The sequence below is a fragment of the Phoxinus phoxinus genome (genome assembly GCF_949152265.1).
Source record: "Phoxinus phoxinus genome assembly, chromosome: 8".
Taxonomy (NCBI): Eukaryota; Metazoa; Chordata; class Actinopteri; order Cypriniformes; family Leuciscidae; genus Phoxinus; species Phoxinus phoxinus.
In genome coordinates, this window is record NC_136883.1 from 32,480,816 (window position 1) to 32,501,028 (window position 20,213).

The 20,213-nt window shown below is 37.3% G+C and overlaps 1 long non-coding RNA gene across 3 annotated transcripts in view; it reads right to left on the minus strand.

The window, feature by feature from the left end:
* Window positions 1-2,546: 2,546 nt before the first annotated feature.
* LOC307002917 overlaps window positions 2,547-20,213 on the minus strand; it is a 33,420-nt gene continuing 15,753 nt past the window's right edge. For 2 of the 3 annotated variants that reach the window (XR_013798579.1, XR_013798580.1), the window contains exon 3: window positions 9,264-10,595. This is a non-coding gene — a long non-coding RNA (uncharacterized lncRNA). Of the gene's footprint in view, window positions 3,419-9,263; window positions 10,596-20,213 lie in introns of those variants that run through there. The other variant, XR_013798578.1, reaches the window with a different exon arrangement.

The window sequence follows — 20,213 nt, forward strand, 5'->3', positions numbered from 1 at the left end:
TACCATGACAACTGTTTGGGTGAGGCCTCTTCCTCTTTCAACCTCAGCTGTCATCTCTTTACCTAAAAGCTTTGTAATTGCTCTCATTTGCATACTGCAATTAAGTGTGTTAGCTCACAGCAAGACAAATCAACCTCTCCTCTCAGATGTGTGGATAGTATAATTATATTATCATAGGACATCAAAAAACACATAATGTGAAGATTCCTAGCCATTCATTCCTTCATTCCTCTATTCATTTATTCATTCATGCCTTCATTTGTCCAGTCATCATTTATCCAATCATTTTTACAGGTCTCTTTCTGAACGTCCTTCAAGCTAAATAAGGTCTAAACACACAATACAATAGCAGATCATTTAACAACTTAAATACCAAATGTACTGCATTGGCTGAAGTTTTATATAATATATGTATATATATATATATGTGCTATTTCTTGTTTTATATTAAAATACATACTAAAAATAAACTATATTTTTGAATAAGTATGAATAACTATAGGGCTGTAAACGATTAATCGCGATTAATCGCATCCAAAATTAAAGTTTGTGTTTACATAATATATGTGTGTGTCGTGTATAATTATTTTGTATATATAAATACACACACATGCATGTATTTGAGAAATATTTGCATTTATATACTGCATATATATTTGTATATAATTTATATTATATGTAAATATAATATAAAATAATTATACACAATACACACACATATTATGTAAACACAAACTTTTATTTTGGATGCGATTAATGGCTTACAGCCCTACTAGTCATATATATTTATTAAAATAAGAATATATATATATATATATATATATATTGACCCATCAAGCATGTGTCGGTGGTTGTTGTGATTGTAAAGGCATTTAGTTGACCCACAAAACACTCAATAAACTCAAGCTCACAGACCCTCTGACATGCCTGTCAGTTATAATATGTGATCATTATGAAGGTTCTCTAACTAACATGAAAATTATTCCCCCCCGCCACGGTGTCATGTATTACCGACATATTACCGACATAATTCACACAAAGTAATTTATTCTAAGTACAGATTTCAGCCACAACAGCGTAAGAAATAAAAATACAGAGGACGTAATTTCTAAAAGGCATTTTAGATGAGTTTCTTTACAGGAGAGTTGCAGTTTGATCCCGATTACACCCAATTATGAATCTTCAAATAAAACACAAAGAGCTGAGTTAATTCTTATGCACAAACAATGTCTTTAAATAGCGTGAAATTCACTTCTAAATGACAACAGGAAATTTACATTTACAATTTATCTCATAAAACATACTTTGAAATGTTTGATTTTGTTGTGAAATGTAAAATTAATTAAATGCTATTTGCAAAAATTAAACGCATCAGATAAAATGTCAAATATCGTCTGTAAAATGTTGGGAATTAATTGCACTAAAAAGGAAAGTAAAACAAATGGCAGGAAACATGCCATTGATATCCTTTTATAATTGTCCCCAGTGCTATCGAGGTAAATAACTCCCGGCAATTGCTGAGATGTGTTATTATTTTTTAATAATAGTGCAAAAAAAAAGCCCACACTGGCAGTCAGAGGTGAGGTGAGCTGGAATGCCGGCCTCGTTTGCAGTGTGTAGAGAAGAGGTCACTGGAGCAGCTCTGACACTCACACTGCACGACTCATTTGCCTTTTGTTCAGGTCTCAGTGCTTGATTAAAACGCTACTGTATTTTCTCTTTATATACTTGACAGAGACAGAGTGAATGATATGAGTCTAGAAAAAAAAAAAGATGTCCTAGATGTTATCGTTGTGATCGTGTGGGGGCTTCTCGCTGTCATTCTTTCTGTCTCTATCTCTATCTCTCTCTCTCTCTACAACACACGTTTGTCTTACATTTATCAAAGCAGCCGGAGTGCATTGGCATGTTCATTTCTGATGAATGCGACATTTTGGAAACAGATTTAAGTGGTGGAGTCTTTGAAATAGAGGAGAAAAGACTGTTGATATTAAAGGAGAAATTCATCTACAAATAATAACACTAATAATAAGGTAACACTTTAGTGTAGGGTCCAATTCTCGCAATTGACTAGTTGCTTATTAGCACATATTAATGCCTTATTCTACATTCCATATTTTACATCCCTTAATCCCAATACCCAAACTCAACAACTACCTTATTAACTATTAATAATAGTGCTGGGAAACTATTAATCACATCCAAAATAAAAGTTTGTTTACATAATATATGTGTGTCTACTGTCTATAATTATTTTGTATAAACACGCATATGCATGTATATACATAATTTATATTATATATAAATATTTTATATACATATAAAAAAAAGTATATATACACATGCATAGGTGTGCATTTATACAAACAAAATAATTATACACAGTACACACAGACATATATTATGTAAACACAAACTTTTACTTTGGATGTGATTAATCGCGATTAATCATTGCCCATCACTAATTAATAAGCATTAATTAGGAGTTTATTGAGGCAAAAGTCGTAGTTAATAGTGAGAATTGTACTCTAAACTAAAGTGTGACCATACAAGGAAATACAAATATGTACAATAAAAACACAATTATGTATTCGGCAAGAAAGCAATCAAGTTGAATTATTATCCGATTTGCACACAGTAATTTAATTGAAAAATAAAATAAAAATTGTTATGATCATGCATCATATTTGTGTAAACATTATGTATAAAACATAGACGACTAGTTTAATAGCAAATCTACAAACACAAATTACAGAAAATTATTTAAGTGCTGTCCGCCTCTTCTGGCAGGCTCCTTGCGTTTGTCGAAAGCATCTGTTTGTGTAAATACACAACGCATTAAATCAGCGCCTGATATTTTCTTCAACAAGCAGCAACATGCGTTACGGAATGTGTTGCTAATAAAATGTGTGCTAATGGAGCTGTAAAAGAGACCTAAAGCTCCTTGTGTGCCAGTGTGACACAGAGAGAGACGTGTTAGCCCGGTCACACAGGAGGTTGTTTGAGCAGAGCCTTGGAAACCAGCTCCCACGGTGGAGAGAGACAATGCAGTTTGAAGCGGTGATTAAATGGGAAGGTTACAGGTCCTGGGCCAACCACATTGTTTTTCTTTGCCGTAGACCCAGCGGGATTCTAATGAAGAGCTCTTGAACTGCCAGTCAGGCGAGCTGTGACAGTGTTTCAGGCGGGACCGTCCTCTCCGGGCCTTTTTAGAGAACACACACACACCTATGCGTAAGGGCAACGCACACAAGACTCGCATATCTTCATCTATGTATGCGCACGCACACACTCGCAAAACACACAGGCTTCTATTCAGTGATGGTCTGCGTCAAAATGAAGATGTCACTCATGTGACCTCACACAAATCAGCAGCTGTTCATTTCTGGCCTTCACCGACTGGAACGAGACGAAGACACTGAACGACAGCACAGAAAGGAAAAGAAAAACATCTAATATTTGCAATATGTGTTTTGACTTTCAAAATTGGTGCATCACAAAGGTCATCTTTTTCTTCCAAAACTTGTTTTGTTCTAAGAGCGAACATATGGCACATCTAAATGACACAACATAAAGATCCTTCAGAACAGAGCAAAGCAGGAAACGGTCATAGGTCAGGTAATGCAACAAATGTGTGTGGATTTCGAACATTTAAAGTCTTTTTTTTTAAAAAAGTAACGTTTACTAAGCTTGTACCAAATATAAGAAAATAAAATAAAATAAATAAAACAAAAATCTGAAAAAATTGCAATTTTTATAAATTACAGCTTAAATAATCAGCGCAGGAAGCTAAGAGACTGTTTACTTTACGCTGTTTTCAACTAAAAATGGAAAACTTTATGCGTTTTGGCCGATCATTTCTGACACCGGTTTAGGGGCCTGAAAATGCAAACTTTTGAAAACAGGTTTCAAAGTGTAAGTTTTTGAAAAATGTGTAAATCACAAAAACATGAATTTGTGAAAGGTGATGTATACAGGTGCGTACTAGTGTTTCTTTACAAAGTGACATTGCCAACTACTGGCCTGGCAGCATAATACACAGTTTTTAGTCGTTTTTCCGGATCCATGTAAACGGGGATCAGTTTGACAATGTTGTCATCTGTTGGGTAAATTTACCCTTAAAGGGACAGTTCGTTCAAAAAGGAGAATTCTGTCACCATTCACGGATGTCGTTCCAAACCTGAGAGTGATAAAATGTATAAGGGGAAAAAACTGAGGAAATATAGTAGATAAATCTTATTGTTATAGAAAATATGAGTGAACAGAGATATGAGTTTTGGTTTGTGAACACTAAAAACATGAGCTCTAAAATATACAGTTAGAAATAAAAGTGGTTGTAAAATCAAATACAATTTCTAAATGTCTAGTTTTCAAAGAAAGTAATTATTTCAGTTTTGTATTGCACTTTTATTATTCAAATTACAATTGAAATTGTTAATAAAAAAATTTAGAGAATCAATTTCTGAAAATTGAAAACATTTAAAGACATATATCATTTGTCTTTCCTGTAGCTCAAACAGTAGAGCGTTGGCGCTAGCAACGTCAAGGTTATGGGTTTGATTCCCAGGGAAAGCAAGAACTGACAAAAATGTTTTAAAAAAAAATTGTACCTTGAATGCAATGTAAGTCGCTTTGGATAAAAGTGTCTGCCAAATGCATAAATGTAAATCATAACATATTTTTCCAAAACAATATATGATATTTTATAATATATTATAAAGTAACTCATAATAATAATAATTCTTAAAGTTTTATTATAAGCTTTATTTATAATAATAATTTCTTCTGTGGAAATTGTAACCGTTTTTTTTTTTTTTTTTGTCTATTCAGTGAAAGTCAATACAACATTAGCCCTCACGGACTTTCAAAATACTTGCTATTGTGTTCCACAAAAAGGTCAAACAGGTTTTAGGACAACATGAGGGCGAGTATCCCTTTAAACACTGCTGAGCAAATGCCATCACATGCCACAGATTCTTCTGCAACACTTTTATTGGCTCTTTTTCCAATTTAACATTTTCCTTCAGATTTCAGAGGGTGTAAAAGGGGTACGAGACGGCCACACCAAGATGTCCTCCTGCCTCTCTCTCTCTCTCTCTCTCTGGCTCCCCAGGCAGGCTGGTCAAGCAGAAATGAGCCCCACATCAATTTCCATTTGTATTTATCCAGCCCATGACCCTGGTCTTTTCACAATGCTGCAGGAGCCACAAATTACACCCATCATAACTCGCAGTCTGACTGCCTGTCGCTCCCGCTATCAGAAAATTAACATGCTTATGTATCAGCCAGGGGTTCAGAGTGTCACGGCACAATTATACAGTCATGCTACCTGCCTGGCTGACTGGATAGGGCCTGGGGCTTGGCACATGACACACACACACACACACACACACACACACACACATTCCTCACTAGAGGAATCCTGGAGGGCTGTAGTGTCTATCACAGAGCTAGTTAAGATAACTTTGGTTCAGATGGCTGTGCAACACTATCAAACATCACAGGAAGCTGCAGAGTGCTTGCAGCAATGCTCATGTAACAGCAAACATTCACGCGCGCTTATCGCATTATTGCGTTGGGAGGGGGCGGCGGGCATCAAAGAGAGACAGGAAGAAGAAAAAAAGTGATGCTAAACAATCAATTTGTGAGAAATGACAGTTAAAAGATGTGTTATAGAGCCTTCAAATAGTCATCTGGATAATAAAGCTAGACCGAGATACAAAAAGATACTCAAATTCTGTGATCACCTCTCATAAGCTATCGGCTTGCTTTCCGGCCCCCCCTATCATCCCCCCCACCCACCCGAACGAAAAAAAAAAAAAAAAAAACACCACAGAGAAAGCTTCCGTGCTTGGTACCCCGGTGTGCTCCGAATGTCATGCCATTAGAGGCTGTGAAATGAGGTGCCACTCATGAGTGATTATGCTGCCGGGAGAGGAGAACATATAGACCCTCACTGTCTGGAGCTACTACTGCCTAAGCCTCGCATAAAGCCCCTCTGATAAAGGGACACACACCCGCTCACACTCACACATCTTCATCTCACGCTGATAATGTAGGAAGAACGCTTTCTTTCTGAAAACTTCACTCTAATCCCTTTCAGGGCAGCTTTAAGTTTAATGGAAAAGTTAAAGTGTGTGTGTGTGTATGTGCATATGTGAGGAAAACTGAGGTGTGTGATAAAATGTGTTGGGGAAAAAAACTGATGAAATATGGTAGATAGATCTTACTGTTATAGGAAATATGAGTGAGCAGAGTGCAGTAGAGATACTGAGAATATAGTTTGAAGTCTTGGTTTGTGAACACGAAAATATGAGCTATATACAGTTAGAACTAAAATATATTTTAAAAAAAAAATCTAAGAAAATTTGTGTTATGGATGTTTGTTATTTGAACATGCGTGCACACACACACCTTGGGCTTTGGAAAGGCACTATAAAAATTATTATTATTAAAAGTGGTTCTAAAATAAAAATAATTAACTAAGTTTTGTTTTATAATTTTATTATTACATAACACAATTGAAATTGTTGATCAAAATTAAGAGAACCAATTTCTGAAAATATATTAATTTGAATAATTTAATGGCATATCATAACAAATAAAACAAATAAAACAATATATGATATTTTATAATTTTTTTTCATGTAAATAATAATGATAATAATATGGCAACACTTTACAATAAGGTTTAACATTAGTTAACTACATTAGTTAAACTAAGAATGAACAATGCTTTTACAACATCTTAGTTAATTTCAACATTCCTAATACATTATTCAAACCTAATGTTATCTAAAACTCTAAACTAATGTCAACATGAACTGTGAACTAACATGAACAAACAATGAACGACTATTTTAATTAACTAACATTAACAAAGATTTATAAATACTGTAACAAAATTGCTCATTGTTAGTTCATGTCAGTTAGCAAACAAAACCTTATTGTAAAGTGCAACCAATAATGTTTATTGTTATCATTTTGTTTTTAATAAAACGTTATTATTATTATTATACATTTTACTGGTTTCGTTCACTTTTTGATGCTTCTAACACACAAACACAGACAATGTGATTTTGATCTGGCAACATATTGCTTTTGAGTCAGTCAGATTGATTTCATTGTTCTGTTGGCAGACAGGACGCCGTACCCTTAAGCATTGATGATGATAATAAGCTGTTCACAGATATGTGGACTGAGTTTATTTATGTTAATATCTTTCAAGAGAAGATAAATAAGAAGGAGATATGATTTTGGTTCAAATATACAGTCGTAAAAATGCTGTCATTTCACAAAATATTTTCTTTATTTTATTTTATATTTGAAAATGGAATTATTATTTTTTTTACATGTAACTTATGGTCAAGGGAATCTATAATCTGGAATCACATTTAAAGGACAATCACACTAAAACGTTTGAATGGAACACTTGATTTGAACTGATAAATATATACAGTATATTGATGCTTTGCCTGGCTATAGTTAAACAAAAAAGTGAAAGCCTGAAAATGTCATCCTGCCATGCCATGCTGTTAGCTGCTTCTGATGAAAAGACCGTCGCCATGTTCTTATCTTTCACTCACAACTCGCACTGGAAACACCGAGTCTGCTGCCCGGCACAAACGGAGTGTGTCGTCTCCTTTTATCCCTGCAGAGGGAATACGCACAACCCTCACACTCTATTGGGTATTGCAGTGTTGTGCAAAACATTGTTATGTTTCAGCACAATAACATATTGCAAGCTGCCATTGTCCATACAATCTGCGAGATCCGCTTGCCCGCATTGTGCTTATTACTCGGATCGTGAGGTATGAACTTGGCGTGACTTACAACGTAATTTGCAGTCTACACTGTACCATGCACATCTCCTCACTCCCCTCTGCTCTGGCTCCCCTGACAGAGTCAATAGGGGGCATCCCTCATCTGTCCAAAAGACAAACAGTAGAATACTAATTAGATCTATATTTGTCACCACTGCTAGCACTTGCCCACACACTCACAGAGCTTTCTTTGTCCTCTGAGGTTGTAACTAGTCGTGGTCTGGCAAACCCCTTGAAGACCAAACGCCCTTTACGTCGACTGGATTTCACTACTTTGCCGTGTGTGTGTGTGTGTGGGGGGGGGTATGTCCTCCACGAGCTCCAGAGAGAAGGAGCAGACCCTCTGCTGACGCTCGCTGAGTGCAGCTCTGCTCAATCTGGGGTCCAGATGGCTTCAGGCTTTGGACAGGTAGTGGAGGCTGTGAGTCTGGGAGTCGAGTAGTCAGGCAGAGCAGATTCCCTCGGCTCATCTTAATACCCTCTTGTGCCACGGCCATGGGCAAAGGCCACAGACAGGCCAGCGGCCCCTAACTGAGTCTCCAACCACTATGTTTGTCTCTCAGTCTCTAAGTCCGGCCCACTAATTCTGTTGCTTTTTATTCTTTTTCCCCCATCTCAAAAAAAAAAAAAAAAAGTGGAAAAATCAACTCACTGACTCACATTAATTTATGTTCATGTGTGCATTAAAAAACTAAATAAAAATAATAATAGAAAAACTATAAAATACAAAATAATTTACATCCAATACAGGGTAACATGTTATAACAACATTAATGACATTAATAATCATGATCAAATGTTATAACGTTTAGTTAATTATCAGTTGACATTAATTTACAGAAATGTCATAAGACAGCAATTTAAAAATTATTTTTATATTTGATATTTTTAGTTATTAATGATTTTGAATGAATAGTCGAAAATATTTACGATTGTGTTACATATTATATTATATTATATTATATTATATTATATTATATTATATTATATTATATTATCAACATTTGAAGTGGATCAAAACCTTTCATCAAAGTTATACATACATTTAAAACAATACCCATTCTTGTCTTAGGACGACTTTGATTAACTTTTTTGATCCACTTCAAATGTTGACTACTATATTATATTATATTATATTATATTATATTATATTATATTATATTATATTATATTATATTATATTATATTATATTATATTATATTATATTAAAAAGAAGGCAACAGACTGTATATAATATATCAGATTACTTATGTTTTACTATTTTCTTTAATTGAATAACAATAATTATTAGAATCTTAAATAAATGTAAATAAATACATAAATAAAAAGGAAAAAAAATTGTCCAAGTATAATTTCAAAATACAAAATTAAATAGAAGTACATTTTGACTGTAAAGCAAAAAAACTGGAAGCTAAACTTCTGTAAAGTAGTCTGTAAAAACAAATTTGATACAAGCATTAGCCCTCCCAAAGGCACGATTTACATGAAAGCAAGTGGATGCGTCACGGGCCCTAATAGAATATTTTGCCTTTGGCTGGGCTTGTGTATGTTTCTATGGGTATGACTGGCAGGGAGACTCCTGCAGGATGTGCTCAGCGAGGTGAGACTGGCGCCACCCTTCCACGCACTCCACGCTCTCTTGCTCTCCCTCCTCGTATTATATAAAGAGTGGCAGCAGGCAGAGTGACAGACTGCCCCAGAGATGACACCTGTCACAGAGGGGAGCGCTGCTAATCTACAAGCCTCATTTTGTTTGAACTCTCTGTCACCTCACTGTCAAATCCTCATCTTCTCAGTCACTGCCAGCGTCCCTCCCCTCGGCCTCTCTCTATTGCTCCAGCAACCAACCCTCCCCCACAGCCAACACCCCCAGGCTTCATCGCCCGTGCTACCGGTACTCTGACCAACATCACCCTGTGTAGACACACACACACACACACACCGATCACTCCTCACCGAATGCACCGCAGTATGCACGCCATCATATGTGCACACGCTCGTGTATTACATGCATCAGGATGGATTTCTATTTTAGTTGATGCTTTTTCTGCACATGTCTGGTTCGGTGTTGATGGGGTCAGGATTGTCTTGTCATTCACAATAAGCAAGCATCAATGCACAGAATACTAATTCACCGGCGGTATCAATGCAGATTTACTACTACAACGCTTTCTGTTCCAGCAGTGTAGGCACAATTACAGAATTGATCATTTTCAGCGTGATCAAAACAACGACAAATAATAATGCTCATTGAAAAAGTATTTAAATAGAACTGGCGGTCTGTGTAGCGATCATCCCAACGCACTTGCATTAAACAGGCTGAAGTGCTGTGCATACTGCGAGATAAAGACACCATTCATGGTGGCGAAAGCTAGTGTGCAATTGCGTTAAAGAGTGTGAATGACCGTGCTCGGAGGCCGAAGTCTCAGTGGAACAAACCTCTCCACCCCCTGCTCAAATATCGGTTTTGTCCCTTTTGCGTCCAGCCCGTATTATAATTATAATGTAATTCATTATGTCTCCGCAGCACATGGCACAAAGGGGGGAGTGCTCCCCCAAAGTCCCTCCTTGCTGTTCAGGCTGACCCAACACGTCCCACCTCACCCTTCCCAGGCATAAATGCAGCCTCACACCCCCCAACTGAATCATGTGTCCCTCCCTGTGTTGATTAAGATATCAACACCCTGTGACAGCTGTGTGTGCAGACCCATCTCATAAGGCTCACTTCGAGGTCCAGACCAACGGTAGGTGCATCGCGGATGTCCTCGGATCTGTCAGAGAGAAACAACAGAGTCAAACCAACTGTGAACCACTGGAGAACAAATAAGACAAAATGAAATAAAGAACAATTTATGCTCACACTTCAGATTAGGGTCCACTTCTCGCTATTAACGCTTGCCTCGATAAACTCCTAATTACTGCTTAGAAATAGTTAGTTGTTAAGTTTAGTTATTGGGAAGGGTTAATGGAAGTAGAATATGGTCATGCGCTAATATGTGCTTTATACGTACTAATAAAAAAAGAAAATATCCTAGTAATATGCATGCTAATATGCAACTAGTAAATAGTGAGAATTGGACCCTAAACTAAAGTGTTACCTAAAAAAATATAATAATAATAATAAAATAGAGCAAACTTCTTCAGAAAGGTTTTACTTTTGGAATTAGCACAAGTGACATTACAAAACACAATGTATATAATCCGTATTGGCAGGATCCAATCACTGTGAATGCTGTCTATTGCACACACACATGCACCAAAAAAAAAAAAAAAATACATATCATACTAAGGTCCAGTTTGGGCTCCAGTCAACGTATTCAAAAGCCACCCATTAAGAGGAATTATCTTTTCGAGACACATGATTGTGTCCCGAAATTACTTTCTTTTGGAATGTGTTGGGCTTAATTAAATCCTTTTTGCTGAACAGGATGCTGCATTTTCCACAATGGTGAGGCCGTTCCCCATTGAACATAATGGTTCTGAGGTTAAATTGAAGGTTGTGTGAATTCTGAAGAGAGCAGCTTTTGCTGTACCCGGGAGGGTGCATTCATATTCAAATGGTTGAAGATGGACATGTACCCGGAGAGAGTACATGTATGCTGTGACATTAAAAATATCATAATGCAACAAATGAATGCACCACAGTGTCTACAGAAGGACACAGCAATGCATGACATTAATGTGTTATTTCTATACTAAGAAACGTAAGATTAAAAATACATATAAGCAACAAACTTGTAGGTAAGCGCAACGACATCAAAATAATCAGACTTTACATGTTACATCTCTCACGCAAGCATGCACACGCAAAAAAATAATAAAGTAAATAAGCCATAATATAGGATCACAACCTGTCGTTGCACTATTAAAACTGAAATCAGTACAGGGCGTATAACACGTAACAACATGCCTTGGCAGCATAATAAGTCTGTTTAAGATGGGAGCAATGACTTATGGGAGAGTCGGAGACCACGCACGCTCTTTCCTGCAACATCAATCCACCATTGCACCTTCCCAATTAACACCTCGCCTGGCAATCGTTCGTAGGGCATGAGGCTGACTCCCCTGGCACCCGCTACCTGTCTCAGCTCCTCTCAACACGTGCCCACCTTCAATATGGAATTAACAGTGCAACTCACCCCTCTCGGACCCAGCGTGCCTCAGATTAAGCCTGTGCGGGTCTGAGATACGCCAGCCCTTCTGAATGAAGGTTCCTGGGGGTTAAGATTCCGAGTGCAACGGGCGCCAGTGCCAGCTATTGTGCCGCCATTATTTTAATAATAATTAAACTCCTGTATGAATAAGTTCTTAACTAGAACCCTCCATCCTAATTCCACTTCCAATGAACACCTGATAAGAGAATCATTTTTATGGCCACCTGGGTCCTCGAGCATATCACACTTGATAAGACCTTAATAAATCTAATAAGTTGTTGGAGCTTAGCAAGGGGCCTTTGTGTGACAAGGGAAGTGCTTTTCCATTGCTTCAATTGAAAATAATGCATTTCCATAAACACAAAGATGGTGCATTTTATCAACAAGGATCCAGCAGAAATCTTATAACTGAATCCCCATTTGTATCAACACACACACAAAAAAGCTTTTAAGATGTGATTAATTGCAGGGCATTGTGTTAATATCAGTGGCAGATAGATTTACCTTCACCTTACCTTTACCTTCAAAACATCTTCCCTCCATCACACAGATAAGGATTAAGATTCAGGTCACAATTCAGAGCTTGCAGTAATTTGGACTTAAAAAAAAAACCTTGCACTTTACACAATGTAAGTATTTTCAATAACGTTTACAAAAAAAAATAGTAATATAGTAATACAATAGTATTATTAGTAATATAGTAGTGATATTGTAATAAATAGTAATATTATGAACATTGTGGCATTTTCTTAAGGAAACGATTTTGGTTTATGATTCTGTATTATATCTTTTGTCTGCTAAATCATGTGTCATAACCAACATGCAGTTAAACATTTTGTTGTCATGTGAAAAAAAATTCATAAAGCAGGAAATCACGAAGACCATTTTAAATTCTCATAGTTCTGTTTCAGCATATCACATATTTAATGAACAGACACATTTTATTCAAGTAAAATGGGTAACATTGCTTTTTTTTAAGAAATTGCTTTTTTTAAGAAATTACTTTTGTCAATATGTGTTTTTTTTTTATGTACAGTTACATAGACTTTTTATTTTATTTTACATTTTTAAGAACCACAATTAATTTTAATTCAGAAATGATAGTGTATTCAGGTCATTCTTTTTACACGAATTGCATTTTAACATAAATTTAAATAACTTAATAGATCCAGAAAATAATACTAATAGCATCACATGACCCATATATAAATTGCTTTTGATATCACCATAATTCTTGTAAATTGACTAATGAAACATTAAAAGATGCTCACTGCACCAGTGCTTCCCGTAACCTTTACAAGAGCACTGGCCCTGCTGGATGCCTATTAAGAATTTCAGTGATTATATGACAGTTGAGACGTCACAACTTAATACCTGAAAAAGTCTTGTACCTGCCGGAAATTGATTCACTTACTTGTTGTATACTTGTATTAGAACATGTAATTATTTTTCTACTTCACTCATGCTCATAAAATGTTAAATGAGAATTTTTCCTGATATGGGTTTAATAAAAGCACACTTATTAAAATGGTAATTTTTTTATCTAATGTTTAACTGCACATATTGTGGATGGTATTATGATTGTATTATCTTTAACTTTGGGTTTGACATCATTAATCCATCTACTATAGATATTATGAAGTGAGGATCTGACACATGCAGCTCCCTGCTGGAAGACACCATCATAAATTCAATTTCTAACCACACTAAATAGGCAGGTGAACAGCGGTCAATTACAATCTGTGATCATCTACATTCATAATTCATTTCAGCCACATTATAACAGTTTTTCAATTTAGTGCTTTTGTGAGTTGCAGCAGCAATTAGACAAAGCAACCGATATAAACTCAATCACTGCGGCTTGATGACTGACGACTTAAATTAGATTCATATCTGCGCGTCAGTCATACTGCACGAGTTGCATTGGCTTACTATTTGTAAACTTCAATTATTTGATCGTCTGGCATGAATCAAAATCATTTAAATATGTTATAGGTGAGGATAAACATTTCTCCAGCCAACCTGTACATAAACTCAAGACTAAATTGCTAAATAAAATATAAAAATTAATTAATTAATATCAATATTTCTCTAGCCAGCCTGAAAATGAGCTCAAGGCTAAATTGAAAATAAAACGAGACAATGTTAGAAAACCATGTAAAACTACAATTTTGCATGGCAAAAAATAATAAAAAAAGAACTGCATGGGAAATCCCTTGAATGGTCCATAAGGCTCTTGAAGCGCAGGTCATATAGCATGAGAACTAAGTGTCCCTTTACCCTTGTGAAATAACAATAAAGTGTACAGTAGCCATGTTTCTGCTGGTTAAATCTGCTGCACACACACTGTGCACTGTTCAGGCTTGATTGACAGGAACACATAGTGAGCTATTAGCTGATTATAAATACAGGCTAATCCCACATTTGTCAGTTTCCAGCTGATGTCTGTTTATGGAACAATGAGGCCCAACTCTCCCCTTCTTTTCTAAAAAAAAGAGCGGACCGCAATCTCACACACCTGTAACACGAGCGAACACAAGCCACACGCTGGCATGCGCTCTCACACGCCGCACGACACACATATCGAATAAAGCCATCATGTACTTATTAGAGGATGGGTTTGGCACAGCGTGACAGCCTTTATACAGCACTGTCTATTAAATACTCCCACAAACGCTACACGCGAACTTAAAAGACCTCTCGAGCACCTCTGCTTAAGAGATGTTTTGGGGTTGTTCAATTCAGATTCGAGACGTTTAAAAAATATATTACAGGGAAAAAAATTAGGTAAAATGCCCTTGACATAGTGACTGTGGGTTATGAGGAAGTTTGTTTGGATATGCGTTTAGGATTCACCGAGTCAATTCTCATTTATAAATATGACAAGATGACCCTGTCATCTATGTTGTTGACAGTTTGTATATTCTTATTCTTGTTCAATCTTCGACACTGAGATGAGCACTGGCCTTGGATGTTTCACCCCTGTGTATTCTTTTTAAAGATGCATCGCAAGGAAGGATGTTGTGTTGCTTTTCTTTGTGCGAAAAAAACACATAGCGCTCCGATTGAATCTCGCCCTAATTCTGAATCTTTGATTCTGGACATCGAAGTTATAAATAATGCATTAAAGGATTTACGAAGTGCATTAAGAGGCCCATCGCTGAACTGCCAGAGACAGCAAGACACACAAAAAAAAGTTTACCCCCCCAAAAAATAACGTCAAACTTCTTTGACGTTAAAGTTCTAATATATTCCAACATATAATTAGGTTGACATAAGATTATTTTCTGTGATTTGTTCAGTCTAAGATGGCTTATTATTTTTGCAGAGAGGTGTTTCAGGCCTACTGGGACCACTTAAAAGTTTATGCAGAGCACCGGCCAAGTAACACAGAAAAAGCCTTGAAGTATACACACATAGCGCCTTTTCTCTGAGCCTCTCAGGCCTGGCCAGGGGGAGTGTTGTTGGTTTATGAGAGGGAAAATAGCCTGAGCTTCAGCAAAAGTGAAACAGGATTAAGGCCTTTGTGACACACACAATGGTTAGGGGAATTAGCAATAGTTGTAGGCACTTAGAGGGGCTCTCACACTGAAGCTTATCCCAGATTTTGCACAATAATCATTTGAATATCAACAGTGTTTTGCAACTACAGCGCTAATGTATAAACTTCTCTCTTTTGCGTTAGTCCAAATCCCCCAGCTGATGAAGCCGTTGCAAACTCTCGGTCGAAATATCTCCAAAAAATCAATGTTTTTGTATCCTTGTTTAATTTTTGTTTCACATTTGAAACTTAAAAAAGCTGTTGCATGTTTGTTGACTTTACTTTCCAAGTCTGTATATTCCGTATCTCATTTTTGTGATCCTATTTTTTTAACATTTCAAACTAAATACAAACTTTCTGCAGGTTGTCCGTACCGTTCCAAATATGTTTTTTTTTTTTTTTTTTTTTTGGCTTATAGATAATAAATCATTAGGTTGGTGTGTGGAAAGTATCAGTGGGACATAGTGTGGAGTCTGTTGGCATCTGCTTATCTGCCTCATTAGACTGTCTTTTACGGGGGCTGGGAGGGAGGCAGCCATTGCTGTTAGCAGGGAGCTCACAGAGGGGAGTAATCCTGCACTGCTACCTCTCTACAATCACACTGCCATGCCTGGAGGAGTGTGATGGTTTCAGATTTTTTTTTTTCTGAGAAGAGAGAGAGAGAAGTTGGAGTGAGTGAGAAAGAGAGAGCGAGGGAGAAAAAAAAAGTATTGTCTATATCACAAAACATTGAGTGAGATCAGCGGACTTGTCAAGAGGCCTTGGCTTGAATATGAATGATGAGAGAAGAGCAGGGTGGTCCGGGTGGCTTGGGCGGAGGCGGGCGAGAGAATAAGCCCAACTGTCCCTGCCAGCCTCACAGCAGGCAAATCAAACACTGTTGAGACACCTCCGCTCAAACTCTCTGATGACAAAATAAGAGAGGAATGCAGCCGGATTTCACACAGGCGGAGGGAAAGCCGGCGTTCACAGCTATCCATATCATCCTCTGCGGTGATAATGGCGTCGAGGAAAAGTGAGCGTTCGATATTTTATAAAAAGAAAAAGTTTTATGGTTTTGCCAGAAACAGTCAAGTGTTACTCAATGGCGACAAGTAGCTAACAAAATGTGGTTTTGCTTAATCCGTCAAGTAAAACAGTTGGGTCAGCTACAAGCGAGACGTGACGTTTTCTCGGCCCGCTCTAAATGAAGACATTAAGACACCCCCCACCCCACTCGCACAACCTCCCCGGCCTTTCCCAATCCCCACAGACTTGTTCAATTCACTAGAGTGTCTGCATAGTTCCCTCATTCAACTGGATACAATGATCCGCAAGATGAATAAAGTTATCTCTGGGGTGAATGGGATGTTGCTGAAGGGAGGAGACAGGGAGGACCCAGCGGGGGCCTGAAAGAAGCCCTGTTTGAGGGGCAGATCTGAGGGGTCGGGACCCAGCTGCCTGGCCGGGTGAAAAGGACACCAGCGGGCTGGACAGGCCCAAGGAAACAACAAAACAAATCCCCTTCCAATAAAGACATCCCACGCCGAACTAAACCCGGGTCCTGCCGCAAAAAGTTGCTGATCACTCACATTTCACACATTGAAACTTTGCTCTTTAGGTTGAGTGCTATACATTTAAGTCGCAGTCAGCTACTTTTTTCCCTCCACTTTTGCGGAAGGGGGGGGGGGGTAATGCAGTGAGACTAGTCCTAGTTAATTTGACGAGAACAACAGGGATACAAAAGGTAGGAGCTGTTTCGAATTCTGGCATTTTTTGGCATTTGGATAACTTTGGCTGACTATCAGTTGTTGTCACCGTTCTGGCAATGTCTAATGTCTTTTGTACTCTGCTCAACAGAATGTCAGGTGTCTTGTAGAATTTTCCCTCGTTATTTGGGGGGGAAATAATTTTTTTTTCAAAATTTACCTAAAACGTAAAAAAAGAGCTACCATTAACGATAAATGTACCTTTTTGTGACCCACACTAGTTTTAATGCCAACAGTTGTGTTAAAGTTGTTTATTTATGTTTGAAAAAAATCCTAGACCTACACTATGTCTCCTATTGGTTAAAAAGCGCATCAATTGAAGGGGGTCACATCTTTTCTGGGGTTACACTATTTCCTTGATGGCACCGAATAGCTCTAAGTTGGAATTTGCAGGGGGTAAGTAGGATGATAATCAGGCCATATTATAAGGAATTGATGGTTCATTTTCCCTGTCAGCAGTAGCACTGCCTCGCCCAAAGATGTGCCGACCTGTGCAGATGGGGTTCAAAGCCAATTTCCATGTTAAAAACTCCACACGCTCCAAAAATCCCCTCTGAGTGAGGGCTTGCTGATAGGAGCATGTGACCGCGCTATCTGTTCTAGCGTGCATCTGTGTCAGCCACTACTCAGAAACCCGCCACCCCGAAGTCTGCGAGTTTGCATGATAAGACGTGGTAATACTACAGATATTTTATGCATACGTCGCAACAGAGTAAATTAGCAGGTAATATTTTTTTCTTGGACTGTCAGATCACAAAGACTGGCTTTGTGTGCGTCGCTTGAGTAATAGACTAGGGCTGTCTCAGCTATTGCTTCAAGATTTTTTTCTTATTACATCTCATTTATTTCTTTTCTGTTTTAACTGCCCACATCAAATGTGAGCCAGGAGTCCTCTCGCAGTGATCCGGCTGCCAGAAAATCAGCTTTTTCTCATTCATCATCTCCAACATTAAAACCCAATTGCCTTCAGGCTGCTGTATTTTTTTTTTGTACGTGTGCAGTTTAGATGCAGAATAAAACCTGAGGAAAGAGAATAAAGGCTCTGTGTAGACAGCACAAATTGTTTGATGAGTTATGAGATGAACGGCAGAAAGAAATGATAGTGCCAAGTAACATTGCCTGTATCCCGAGGACAGGACAATCTTGCTTTTTTTTTTTTTATCCTGGTGTCTGCCAGATCATTTGTTTCCATGTGATTGAGGGAGGGTATTTTAAAGCTAAGCTCTGTATGTAATTATCCGAAACCCAGATTCCACTAATTTTCATATTGTGTTAGGACTCGTATCTTAATTGCAATCACACATTCCTGTACGAAAAAAAGAAAAAAAAAGAACCAGACCAATTTTTTTTTTTTTTTTTTTTTTTTACAGACTTTGTTAAGATTATTAATATCAGAGAGAGTGGCATAATGGTGTCAGTGCAAAGGAAAAGTGAGGCTCCTGTCTGGCTCCTCGAGCTTTACGGGAGATATTCCGGGAAGATAACATTATCCCAAAACAGACAAAAGTTTGTCAGTGTACACTGCAATGCATCGCCTTTCTCCCCAGACACACTGCAGGTAATGAGATAGCGGTGTGATGACTTATTAAATAGAGCAAACCTGCTGCTTGGCTTTTTCTCATTACCTTTTCACTCTTTTTTGTCCCCTTCTCATCATCAACCCTTGGAGCCAATGAGACTAGTGACAAAGCACCCACCATGCAATTCTCTCTCCTTGCCTGCTTTCATCAGGCGGTTTTGGTGGCGAAATATGAAGCCGATTTTATCTCGCTTTATAAATTCACAAAAGGCCCCTGGAGTGCCCCCGTGGAAGACATAGCGCATCCCAACCATGTGCCATCACTATCGCTGATCCCCTGCAATTGATAATGCCACCTCTCCTATTTAATGATTTGACAGGCATCAGACGCCAGTCCAGCAGCCACGCTGGGTTTTTTTTAATATACTTTTCTTCGTGTCATTGCCTGTTTACACAGAGTGGGTCAGAAGAAAGAAGGTATCTGCTCCATCTCCCTCTCTGAATGTGAGATTTATATTAAAACTGGGCTTCTGTACACACACTCCTGATGCCAGTGTGATGCTATTCTTTGTCCTAAGGATTGTCCAAAATTCTAGGAAAATCCCTCGTTTACCTTACTCACCTCTGCTTAACACCTTTAAAAGTCATTCAACCCGATTTTCAATACTGTCTGCAACTAATGAACAAATGAATAAATGTTTGGGTAAAATATTGAAATTAGTATCTCTAAAATGTGTGTTTGTCTGAACAATTATGAAATCTGAATCTTTTACTTTCTAGTGCAAATACAAGAACCCTTAATTATTTCAAATATAATCTGTACTATATCTACCACCCTTTATGAAAATAGAATGTCCATGTTGAAATCTGATAATTCAAAGAATATTAGTGTTGTTAAACTGGAAGATAATGAAGTGAAAGATGAGTCGTAATTAATCATACATATAAAATGTAATGTTATGCATATAAAGATGAATGTAAATTGAAATCTGATGTGAATTGCATCAATGATATATTGCACTGATAACTGTTAATGTAAAGTAATATATATTTATATTTTGATATACATCAAATTTTATTTTATTTTTAAATGCTGGGGTGGGGAAATTATATTCTGCAATTGTACACAGTTTTAATTCTGTATTGTTCAGTGTGGTTTATTAATTTTCTAATAGAACTCCCAAGTTGGAAGAATATTATATTAATGCATAGGTTATAATCATGCAGCATGTTTTAAAAAGCAACTTCTTTTTTCTTTTTTTCTTACATTTAAAGTATGTTGAAATCTCACATTAAAGTTCAACATTCTGACTTTTCACTTTAATTATTCCCTATTCCCATCCAAGATTAATCAGTCCAAGTATCAATCATCTGCACAGTATAACATCATGAATATTTACACACAAAAATATACATGGGCGGTGTCA